This window comes from Podarcis pityusensis (genome assembly GCF_964106645.2).
Source record: "Podarcis pityusensis genome assembly, chromosome: 14".
Lineage (NCBI taxonomy): Eukaryota > Metazoa > Chordata > Lepidosauria > Squamata > Lacertidae > Podarcis > Podarcis pityusensis.
This window is the reverse complement of record NC_138039.1, coordinates 22,039,768-22,052,555: the sequence shown is the minus strand read 5'-3', so window position 1 is coordinate 22,052,555 and position 12,788 is coordinate 22,039,768. Positions and strand designations below refer to the sequence as shown.

At 47.3% G+C, this 12,788-nt stretch overlaps 1 protein-coding gene across 2 annotated transcripts in view; it reads right to left on the bottom strand.

Annotated features, from left to right (window-relative positions):
- ABAT (4-aminobutyrate aminotransferase) overlaps positions 1 to 11,621 on the bottom strand; it is a 41,255-nt gene extending 29,634 nt beyond the window's left edge. Inside the window, exons 1-2 of one of the 2 annotated variants that reach the window (XM_080981519.1) lie at positions 11,513 to 11,598; positions 4,459 to 4,588 (exon numbers count right to left, since the gene is read on the bottom strand). The gene's annotated coding sequence lies outside the window, so the exon portion shown is untranslated. Of the gene's footprint in view, positions 1 to 4,458; positions 4,589 to 11,512 lie in introns of both variants that reach the window. The other variant, XM_080981518.1, reaches the window with a different exon arrangement.
- Between the last annotated feature and the right edge of the window lie 1,167 nt (positions 11,622 to 12,788).

Sequence of the window (12,788 nt, the reverse complement as noted above, 5' to 3'; positions counted from 1 at the left end):
GATCAGGGAGACAGGGTCTTTGGTTGCAAGATTCCAAGATGAACACACAGGGTAATATACAAAATACTACTACAAAATCCCACAAACTCCCTAGACGCAATCAAAAAACAATGGGAGGATGACATAGGCTATGAGATTAACCACACTCAATGGACCAAAATGTGGTCTAAACCCCCCTTTAAATCCATATCAACGAAAAGAAAAGAACTCACTCTGAAACTCACCTACAGGTGGTACCTAACACCAAGAAAACTAGCGCTAATATGCCCAGGAACCTCACCAAAATGCTGGAGAGGGGTGCACCTCCACAGGCACATACCTCCACATGTGGTGGGAGTGCTCCAAAATCCAACCATTCTGGACAACAACCATATGAGAAATAAGTAAAATAACCAAGCAAGTATTAGAAATCCCCTCAGAATTGGCCTTACTAAACATCTTCCAAGACAATAATGCCCACTTACCCCACAAAGAACTCATAGCCCACCTACTTTTAGCAGCCAGAAGCATCATAGCCAGACACTGGAGAGACCTGTCAGGAGTAAGCATGGACCAACGGTACCAAATAGTATGGGAAACAGCCCTACTAGAAAAATTAACCAATAAACTGAAACTGACATGGAGACAAATAGAAGAAGACACCTTCACCCTGGTATGGCTCCCCTTTATCACATATATAGCCCAACAAGACAACGACAAAAATCCACCAACAGCATACAAATCAATATGGCTAACCTGATCCAAAACACCCACCCACCCCACTCACACATGAAAACAAAGACCACCACAGCCAACCACAAATGAATAACCACACCCTAGGCCAACCCCAACCTCTCTCACCAGCAAAGGAACAGCAAAGTACCTGCACAAGCAACGCTGACACCAAACCCTACATATAGTAAATAAAATAGAAACATCGCCACCCGACCCCACCCCCACCCATCTTTCCCTCCCTCCACCTCTTTCCCCCTTTTCTTCCTAATGTCTCAACAAATGAAACTGAATTGTAAAAATGTTACATGGGGGAAAAAACACGAGAGACATTGCACACTTTTGTAAATCAACAAAATCTTTAATAAAAAAAATAAAAAAAAAATAAATGGCAGCCTCTTGAGACAGAGACTAAAATGTCAAACGGAAGCACATCAGTTATGCCTGCAAGCGACCCAACGAGGCCACATCAGCGTCACAAAGGAGAAGACAAACCAAGCAGGACAACTGCTGCCGCATTTGGTTTATCATTTCAAAAGCAAGCGCTCTCAAATGAGGTAACTTTTTTTTTTTTAATTCAACCTAGAGTGATTTAAGTTCTGCCTCTGGACTTAAGAGACCCCTATGCTCACATGATAGGTCTTACCTTTAAAGAAAAGCCGGAACGTATCAACATCTACACCCCAAACATCTATACCCTCAAACCCATCAAGGTTGAATATTTTCTAGGGCTGCAACATTTGATTGATTGGCGAATCGGCCAAAAACCACCCAGTGTTTTGGGCAACAACATTGCTCTTTTGCTTTGCATTCAGGAGGTCCCAGGTTCATTCATTGGCATCTCCAGGTAGGTCTGGAGCAGAACCCTGTCCCAAACCTGGGGAGCTGCTGCCAGGCAGTGTCGACAACACTGAGCTAGACAGACAATGGTCTGACTTGGTGTAAGTCTTCCTATGTCTATCTAGCTCAGTATTGTTTACACTGACTGGCAGCAGACAGGGGAAATTCCCTTTCCCACCTGGAGGTGCTGGGGATTAAACCTGGGACCTTCCACATGCAAATCAAATGCTCTACCAATCAGCTACAGCCCTTCCCCAACAATGCTTCATGCCTATCAAGCATGGCTCATTTGGTTAGAGTACGGTACTGATAACTCCAGGTTCAATCTGCACATGGGACAGCTGCATATTCAGGTTGGGCTAGATGATCCTCAGGGTCTCTATGATCCAACTATGTGTCAGAAAAGGAGGGATAAACCTGCAGGTTTTGGTTTTTCTGTTTCTCCTTTCCACCCCTGGGTTGCATCTTACCTTAGTCAAATTTAGAGCAGACCCACTGAAATAAATGTTCATGATTAAGGTAAGTCTGGCTTGGTACAAGGCAGCTTTTTATGTTCTTCCTATGCTCCTAATGCTCATCATCCCTGAACACTGAGCAGCACGAATTGCTAAGAGTTGCAGTTCAGCAACATCTGGAGGGCCAGGGGTTAGTGACCCCTTCCCTGGTGGTATCCCGGACAGGCAGCTGCTGCATTAGATGCCTAGCTGTGGTTGCACAGGGTTCAAGAAAATGGATCCCATCAGGTTCACCTGGCATCGTCTCAGGGGAGGAAATGTCCCAACTGAGGAGCCGCATCCACCAAGCGCCACGGTCCTCAGCTGCTTTTATGAAACTGACGTGCCGCACCGCGAGGTTCATCTGCAGCGATTTTATTATTATTATTGATTTCTGCAAAGTTAATAGACCTGGCTAAGAGAATCCCGCAATCCGAGCTGCTCGACTTCCTCGCTGACACCATCGGCACAGAGTTAATGAGTTGATCAGAGGCTGAAGTTCCACAGCGTGACTGCCAGATCTGGCCCCAAAGCACAATTATTGATTGGGGTTTTTCCTTTCCTTTCCTTTTTTTAATCTGAAGACAAGGCTCCCTTTATGACTTTTGACCAGATTTAACAGTCAGGCATCTCCTCCCCGCTCTGCAAGCAGTCATAAAACCAGGCACTGGAACAAGAAAGAAATGACCGAGAAGGGAACGTGGGTGAGGATTAACACAATTTGGAACAGTGCACAGGGAGGGACATTTATCCCAGTTTCTCCTAATGCTAAGGGACGCGGGTGGCGCTGTGCGTAAAACCTCAGTGCCTAGTACTTGCCGATCGTATGGTCGGCGGTTCGAATCCCCGCGGCAGGGTGAGCTCCCGTCTTTCGGTCCCAGATCCTGCCCACCTAGCAGTTCGAAAGCACCCCTAAGTGCAAGTAGAGAAATAGGTACCACTCCGGCGGGAAGGTAAATGGCGTTTCCGTGTGCTGCGCTGGTGCCGGCTCGCCAGAGCAGCTTCGTCACGCTGGCCACGTGACCCGGAAGTGTCTCCGGACAGCGCTGGCCCCCGGCCTCTTAAGCGAGATGGGCGCACAACCCTAGAGTTGGATACGACTGGCCCGTACGGGCAAGTGTACCTTTACCTTTACCTTACCTAACGCTAGACAGCATGGAGCTACACAAGAAGCTGTCCTACACTAAGGTAGCTCTTTGGGTTCATTTGTCTCAGGGCTGGGGAACCTCTGGCCTGCAAACCCATTTTCCCCAAACCACATCCACCAGCTGACAAAACCCATGACATCATCTGATGGGTAGAAGGATGGTGTTAAATCCTACATTGGCTGTGCACCCAATTCCCAGCACGGAGGAAGGGTATGCACCCAAAGCAGCAGGATTTAACTGCTACAGTGGTACCTCGGGTTTCATACGCTTCAGGTTACATACACTTCAGGTTACAGACTCCACTAACCCAGAAATAGTACCTTGGATTAAGAACTTTGCTTCAGGATGAGAACAGAAATCGTTCTCCGGCGGCGTGGTGGCAGCAGGAGGCCCCATTATCTAAAGTGGTGCTTCAGGTTAAGAACAGTTTCAGGTTAAGAACGGACCTCCAGAATGAATTAAGTACTTAACCAGAGGTACCACTGTACTTTTATCAACTGACGAGTGGGGAGTTAAATCCTGCTCAGTTCAGCAAATTCCATGGAACCCCCCTGCTAAAAAAGAAAGGGGGAAAACATCTCTGTTTTAGCAACACCTTGCAAGGTGCTTTGAAGGTCCGACTCTGGGATGTCAAAGCACCTTGCACTTGATGTCATTGTGGCATCGTGTAATGGACAGGTGAGGCTGCTCCTGATAAGGATCTGGCCCAAAAAGGTTCCCCATCCCTGATCTAGCTTGTGACTGGCAGTGACTTGCCAGGATTTCAGCCGGGGGTCTCTTACAGCCCTCCCTGGAGATAATGAGCATTGCACCTGGGACCTTGTCCATGAGAGCTATAGCACTGATTTATGTCCCCATTTTGCTTTTTACTAGGTTCCCTAAGCAGAGCCTGGTGAAAAAGAGGCTGGGGGTGGGTGGGACGGAAGTGTGAAGGCAGTGGTGTCAATTATCTACTTCAGTCCATGAGACTGTAATCGAGACGACAATTGACAAAGATACATCTAAATCCAAGTCACCATAGATCAAAAAATCTAACACAAAACTCTCCAGACACAGTGCAACCTGATCAAAGGCAACAAATTACTACTAATATTTCATAGGAGAAGAGGAGATAAATTAATAAGCACATGGCCAGGTATCATGGTATCTTAAAAATAAAATAAAATAAACATATAATTTTACTTTTGTTAAATTTGAGAGTCAAAAGCTTTTGCCCATCAACTGCAAATCACCCTGAGTTCAATCAATAGATTCCAATGTACTACCTGCTCACTCATCTGCAGACAGAATCAACACCCTCCAAATGTTGTTGGACTCCAACTCTCATGAGCCAGCATGGCCAATGGTCAGGGATGATGGAAGTTAAATTTCAGAGGCATCTGGGAGGACACCATGCTGATGCAGAGTGTAAATTCAATTCCCAGCGACTTCACTGTTGCTAAACTACTCAGAATAGCAGCGATTCTGAAGACATTTCCAGAGAGTTTTGCAATACCTTAAAATCTAACAAGTTTATTATGGGGCATCCTTTTTGTTAACTGGGCTCCATTTCATCTGATGCAACCAATCACTCAGTCCCTTTATTATGATAATTGACCAGTATTCACATCTGATGCAATTCTAAGACACTGTGGAATTAAGCATTCTAATGAGAACGAAAGACAGAAAGCTGTTACAATTTACCGTACTAACGCAACCTCCTTTTGTAGGCAGTGCAAGGCAGGCTATTCAGAGCCTGAGGAAGCTGAAATGTTAGAAGATTTGGGACCAACACTGCATAAATAAACCGATAAATAAACCCATAGGGTGTAGTGTCAGCCATGAACTTGGACTGCTTTAAAGTGAAATGGTCTCCCTCGGGAGGTTGTGGACTCTCCTTCCTTGGAGGTTTTTAAGCAGAGGTTGGTTGGCCACTTGTCATGGATGCTTTAACTGTCCCACAAGGCAGTGGGTACAGACTTTTCCCTGGGGTTTACTCCCAAATCCTTTCTCATGAAGGAGTATAGCCACAAGGCAGCAGAGGTTTCAGATCAGTTTTCCTTCTCCTAGATGGGCTACCTTCCCAAGTTGATGAGCCTCATCTGCCCCTCATGTGCAGAAACCACCTTCTTGACCATTGGACCCACTAATGGTCTCGTCCATTCATCCGCCTGAGCTTGTCTTCACATGCAGGGCAAGTCCCTAACTCACCGAGGGTTTGAGACCCCTTGGCTACCCTCACCTGGTTTAGCCGGCCAGACACACAGTCATATAACAATATGCAGGATTCCCAGGTCTATGCATCTAGATAAACACATACATCAGATACACATGCATTATACCAGAGATGAAACTAAGCTGAACTCTTTTGGACCCAAAGATATTTCAAGCCTTTCAGGCAAAACAAGACACACTGCTTTATCATGGCACTTAACAGCCAGTCACCCATACAAACATTTCTTTGTTGGCTGCAGACTTCTGCCTGCAAAGATCTTTCTGACTGAAAGATTTTGGAAAAAGTGTTTGTCCTCAAACCCAAACACCGCCTCAGAACAAAAATGGTGGATCTGCATGTTCTATCCCCACAGCAACCATTCCAATTTGCCCAAAGTTACTAATATTTAATAATTGTGTGAGAGTGTTTTAAACCAGCCTCTGCTGACCACACATTAATTTTGCTAAACCTCAATGGCCACAAAGGAATGTGTGTGTCTGTGATAATTTAAAAGAACTTCTGCTTCTGGCCCACCAAATGGCAACCCTTACTTGCCACAGAAGACCAGGCAAGAGGCCTATCAACAAGCACCCTTTAAAGATTACACCAAGACAGTCCATTGGTCCAGTTAACACAGCACTACCCCAGAGCCATCTGTGACTGGATTTAACTGTCGGGGTCCTTTACCTTTACCTCTTTTTTTTTACCAATGTGCTGCCCTCCAGATGTTGTGGACTTCAACTCTTCAGCTCTATCTCAATGGTAACATTCATTTAAAAGCAACCCCAACTTCGGGTTAAAACTGTTACTTAGCAGAAGGCAGCTTCCTATGACAAGGCAAGGTCCATAGCTCGGGGTAGAGCATCTGCCTTGCATGTGAAAGGTCCCTGGTTCGATCCCCGACAGCCTCTCCAGGTAGGGCTGGGAATTGTCCTCTACCGGAGAGCCACTGCTTGTTGTCAGTGTAGACCAGTGGTTTTCAACCAGTGTGCCGTGAATGATGGTCAGGGATGCCACGGGCAACACTGGGCTCCATCCCTCTTTCCCTCCTCTGTTGCCCTTTAGTGTCTCTGCCTCCCAAAGGCTTCCATGGCTGTTTGTTGCAGCAGCCCTGGCTACAAGCTCCACAGGCGAATGGTGCCTCTGGGGCTGGCCAAGGGGTGCTGGTTTCCAGGAGCTGAAGCAGCCTTAGAGTAAGCAAGCAAGCGGGCAAGGGAGTGCAGCCAGCCAGTCCACCAGCCCTTGCTGTTGGGAATGGACAGACAAGTCCCAGGCCCCTGTGGGGCAGTGTGAGGAGACACCTCTCTTTGGGGTGGGGGGAGGGGGCAGCTCAGAGACCAGGGGTGGCAGCAGTGGCTGCCCAGAGGACTCCCAGGGGAGGAGGCTGAGGGAACACTCCACAAGGGAGGCTGTTCCAAAAAGGGTGAGGGGCTGCCAGCTTTGCAGGCAAGGGGTGACATAACTGGGCTCCTGAGCCCCACAGGGGTGCCGCAGAAAGAAGGTCAAGGGAGCCATGGACTCAAAAAGGTTGAAAACCTCTGGTGTAAGCAATATTGGGCTAGATGGGCCACTGGCCTGAATCACAGAATTATGGAATGGTAGAATTGGAAGGGATCCCGAGGGTCATCTAGTCCAACCCGCTGCAATGCAGGGCTCGGTATTATGCAGCTTGTTCCTGTGTTCCTAGAGTGTCAGCCCATCTGCATATGCACACAAGCAGCTCATGTCTTCTGCAGATCAGAGTACAAATTAAACTGCAGCTCATTTCTGCCAAACAAAGCCAACTGGCAACCTCTCCTGTTCCAAAGATCACCGTAATTGCCATCATTATTCCTTCGGAGCCGGGAATCAGCAGTTGCTAAGCCCAGGCCTTGACCTGCAGGAACTGCAGCCCCTCCCTCCCACACCGGCAACAGGATCAAGCAAAGAACAGGTGCCACCCCTGGGGAACAGATGCAATCTGTGGTGTTTTGCATCCACCACAAAGTGGCAGGCAGCTGCTCCAAACACATCACCTCATTTGGTTGAGAAAACTTTGCATGCTGTTCCACTGGAACTTCCTAGGCAAATACACCCGGCAAAATTTAACAATTCAGCTGGCTGGCTGCAAAGTCATCGGGAGGAGGACCTCAGGCTTGGAGCGTATATGTGTCTCTCCATACCTGTCTCCAGGCTCCACCTCTTCTCTGCAGGCTCCACCTCTCATTGGCTCAAGGGGTTTTTGCCTGGCTGGAACATGTCATTAGTCTTTTTCAGCCTAAGGGCCTCATTCTCTCCTGGGCAATTTGCCAGGGGCCACATGCTGGGTGCAGGTGGGGCCAGAGGCAAAGGATGGGGGGGGGGCAGAGCAACAGATGTATATTTTACTTTGTACAGTAGGCTAGTTTCAAGGCATATTCTCAACCTTCCCAATCCTCCACTCATGCAACCAAGAGTTATCATCAGTTCAAGGGCGCATTTCAGTCATGCAAGCTTGTTTTCTACTGTTCCAGAGGGTAGGACCCAAGCCAATGGATTCATAGGAGAGGAAAGGAGATTCAGACTAAACATTAGGAAGAACTTTCTGACGATAAGTGATGTTCGACAATGGAATGGACTCCCAAAGAAGTTAGTGGGCTCTCCTTCACTGGAAGTTTCTAAACAGGGTATGGATAGCCACCTGTCAGGGATTCTTCAGCTTGGATTCCTGCATTGCAGGGTATTGGGACTAGATTACCCTTGTGGGGGGCGCTTCCAACTCTACAATTCTGTGATTCTATGATTCTATACCCCTCTTGCTGCAGGTGATGGGAAAAGACCAGGTCTCAGGCTGCTACCCTGGACCACCACTGCCAGTGCTCCCTAGCCTGCTGTAAAAAAAGGCACGATTCGGCACAAGGCGAATTCCCTATGCTGAAACAGCAAATCGATTAAACAGTACCTAAACATGACTCAGCACAGAAGAGCAAAGCGGAACCACTTCGTTTGATGATAACATGGCTATAGCAAGATAATTTATATATGGCCTTATAATGTGCTGCCTGCTATCCAGGATCTTTCTACCGTCCACGGCTAGGAAAGGTTTCCTCCTCCCCCCTCCCCAAATTAAAATTAAACCAAACCAAACCACCTACAAGGAAGTGAGAGGAGAAGGAACAGGAGGGCTGTTTCTGGTCCCAACCAGGCAAGAGAAGGGATAAGGGCTCCTTTGCAAGACCCCTTTCTGCATAAGTGCAACAGAATTTATTGTGATAATTTTCAGAGAATCGCAGCGATGCTTTCTTCCATCCAGTTGCTGCTTCAATCCCTAGAATGCATGAACCCACCCCCCTTTCAAAACATCAGAGCAACACCAGTCGAAGAACTGCTCACAACTGACAATCCCTGGAAGAAGGAAGGCCTTAATCGTGGAAAACCAGCCACGATAAAAGCACTTGATACGAGGGACTACTTGAATGGAATGTAAATCCCACCCCCCAAGGTTGAAACTGGTTGGGATCTTTTGAAGGAAATAGATTTTCTTACATAAGGGGACAGAGACACAAACAGTCATTTATGGCAAGGAAAACAGAGTGGGGGTGGGGCAGAAAAAGAAAGGGAATGGACACAGTGAGGAGAGCAAAGAGAGCGTCATTTCACAGGGGGCTTTGCAACCCTCTCCCCAGGTGCAAATATGGATTTGGAGGAGTGTTGGGTCAGGAGCAAGTGGGTGATCAAAAACTGATCACCTGCCACAAAAGGGAGGTTTTAGGATGGAAACACATAGCACAAACAAACAAACAGCGGTAATGCTAATCATACTCAAGAGTGAGCCTATTGAAATTAATGGAAATGGCTAACTTAGGTTCATTAATTTGAGTAGGACTTGGTTGGTTACAACACAGTGCAGAAAATGATGTGCTTCCTGCTTTTTTTGTCGTCAGGCTCTTCCCATCAAATTCAAGATTTGGCTAAGGTCTTTTGAGTGTGGGTTGGGGGGCAATCTGAGAAGAAAAGATGAGCACAAATGCTACATTTTCTGTAACTACAGAAGATAAGGACACAAGATTCTCTGGGCTGGGTATGTTCTACAAGTGTTGTAATCAGCCCTGGGGACAGCATTCATCATCCTTTGGAATCTAAGCTTTCTTCTTTTTTTTTTTTTAAAAAGGTCGCTAGTCCTCAAGACTTCCAAGATAAATTCTGGGGGTCAGAGGCTGGGACTTTAGTGCCTGCCTGGCTATCTGTCTCCCAGTATCTTTGCTGGTGAATTTTAATTTATTTAATTTTTTTGAGTGCAGAATATGAGATGTGTAGAAGGAACTTTATCCCAGGTCAAAATTGGTTAGCAGTCTGGTTTTTATCACCCTTTGACCTCTTCAAACTCTACAGTTCCATTTAAAAAACAGTCACATATTTTGGACTTGCAAGAAATGGGTGGGTTTATTTTAGTTAGTCACTTGCCTTTCAAGTAGTTAATTGGTTAAGTTTCATAAGCACTCGTAGTTTTGATAAACAAAACCTGCTAATCATTTGCTAAAAGGACATCCCTGGAGTCCCTTAGCGGGATGGTTAACAAACCAGAACCAAAACTGCTACAAAACAAAACTCCCTGATTAAAATATTCCTTCACTGATGGAAACAGCCCCCTGCCATTCACTCCACAAGAGTAGTTGATTAATCCACTGATGAAGCTGATGAAAAGCTTGCAGCACAAATTCCATTTGCTTGTTTTGATAAAGCAATTGCACCTTTAAATTTCTGGGAGTGGTGATGGGAAGGGTGTCCAAGACAAACTAGAGAAGGAGTCTAAGAATGTTATTCTTGGGTAGAGGCTGTCTGGCTAGTCTGAATCGGCTTCCTGTTCCTCAGGAAAGGAGGACCATCCAGGAGGGATGGAGAGGAGCAAAGATGCTCAAGTCAGGGTGCTGGTGGTGGTGATGAATTCATGGAGGATGAGACTGTCATTCACTACTAGAAACAATGGCTTGCTTGGCCTTCACAGTCAGAGGCAGCAATGCTTCTGAATACCAGTTGCTGGAAACCACAGGAAAGCAAAGCGGTCTTGTGCTCAGGTTGTGCTTGCGAGTTTCCCCCAGGCATCTGCTCAATCACTATAAGAACAGGATGCTGGACCACGTGGGTCTTTGGCCTGGTCCAGAAGCCAGAAGCTCTTCTGAAGTTCTTACTATGATAGCACCTGGAAAGGCTCACAAGAGATACTGGGCATTGTCAGAATTGAAATCGTTCCCCCAAAATTAGACCAATGGGGAAGGTTCCTTGAAAATGGGATGTGGTGTGAAGTGGGATGAGATTCCCTAAGAAGGATAGGCTAGATTTGGGGAAATGATAGAGACGAAGTGAAGTTGTGTCCTCAAGAAAGGGTTTTTTTGGGGGGGGGAGGATTAGTTCCCTAGAAGAAAAATGGGGGACAGAACATTAAGGGGTGGCTCTGGAAATAGATTAAGAAGGGAAACCCACACACACAATGGGAATGATGGGGAGAGTTCAACATGGAATTGGAGGAGGGGCGGGTGGCGAGAAAGGCCGTCAGGCAGTGGTGGCAGCTGTTTTGGAACTAAAACTCCCATCATCCCTAGCTAACAAGACCAGTGGTCAGAGATGATGGAAACTGTAGTCCCAAAACAGCTGGAGGGCCAAGTTTGGCCATCACTGTCGTAAGGGGTTGAGGCTGAGGGGGCAGGATGTTGTAGAGGTAGAAACATGGGGGGGGGGGAGGTGAAGAGGGCTAATAAGAAGCCTCCCTACTAAAATGGGGGAGGTCGAAGAGAGCGACTGGGAAGACAAACCAGACAGAACCAGAGATCTCCGAGAAGAGGACGCAATAAAGAGATTGGGAGGGGGCAATACTGGAAAAGGTTATCCCTAGTAGATCAGGGAGGCACATTGATGTCCCCTCCCTCCCCCCCCCCAAAAAAAGATGGGAGAAGCAGGATGCAATAATAGATGAAAGGGAAAGAAAATAAATTGCTTAAAAGGGATTACATAAAGACCCCGTCTACTGTATTAAGAACTGAAGGGAAGGGGTTGCTGCTCCTAATTATTATCTATCCTGTTCACAGGTAGGTATAAAATGGAGGCTATCTTCTCGCCTCCTTCCCGAGATAAGCGGAAGAGCGGCAAAGCAGAGCCCTCCCCCTACTCACCGCTTTCCAGGCAAACGCCGGCTCGCTCCGACCTCAGCCGCTTTCGCCCCCGTCTAGCCGCGCCACCGCCGCGGTCCCCTGCTTGCAACTGAGCAGCCGGGAGGGCGGATCGCAGCTGGCCCGCTCGCCGAACGCGCCGCAGCCAATCGGAGCCGAGCTTTCGCCGCTCCGTTGCGGCGCCGGCCAATGGGAGGAACCGAGTGCGACACACCCCTCCTCTGAGGAGGGGAGGGGAAGAGTTGTTTTGCGCGGTTGGGAGGAAAGAGGGTAAATCTAAAGGACGGGGGTGGGCGAGATGGAGGGAGGCAGGCAGGCGGATGGGGTTTGCCTCTGAGACCGTGACAGGTGGTCCCTTTGATCAGCCCTTGGGGATGGGCAGTTTTTAACAGTGGTACCATTTCTTTTGAAACGCAGAGGAAGCATCAGACTCAAGTCTACCTGCATCAGATCTCCCACCCTCCCTTGGAAGATCTGGCTTCCAATATTCCCCTTGGCCTTGCTTACTTACAACAGGGGAGAGGATAGTATTATTTTTAAAAAGGGGAAGAAAGTCCTTATTTATGCATTATAAGTAGTGAATTGTCTATTCCCCCCCTTCATTCTGTGTATATACATAACTAACTGAGAGGTAATTTGTTTAGAGAATAATGTGTAAATATTGTGTTCCGTTGTAAGCATTTGCCACATTCACCCCACACATTTAAATCACTATGATGGTCCTTCTCAACCTGTGGGTCCCCAGATGTTGTTGAACTACAACTCCCATCACCCCTAGCTAGCAAGGCCAGAGCTCAGGGATGATGAGAGTTGTAGTCCAACAACATCTGGAGATCCACAGGTTGAGAACCGCAGGATGACTTCTTCCCCCAGAGAATTCTGGGAGCTAAAGTGTGTTATGGGTGTTGAGAGTTATTAGACCACAATTCCTGCAGCCCCAGCTACAGTTCCTAGAGTTTCCTGGGAAGACAGATTGATTACGAAACCTCTCTGCCAGCTGTAGCTCTCCTGCAGTTACAGGATATCAGCAGGAAGGTGCAGTTCATGCATTGACTGGAAAAATCCACCTCAAAACAGTATTCAAGGCAGGATCAAGTATAACCACCCCATGCTCTCGTGAGCACAAATAATCACAAACATCAGAAGGATATTTGGAAGGGCCCTAACGGGGCTTACTTGCAAGTAAGTGGGGATAGGATTGCAACCCTAGTTTAATTACATCCATTGAACCCAAGTGTGTTCTGAGCAGAGACCTTGTCTGATTCGGCAAACCAGTACT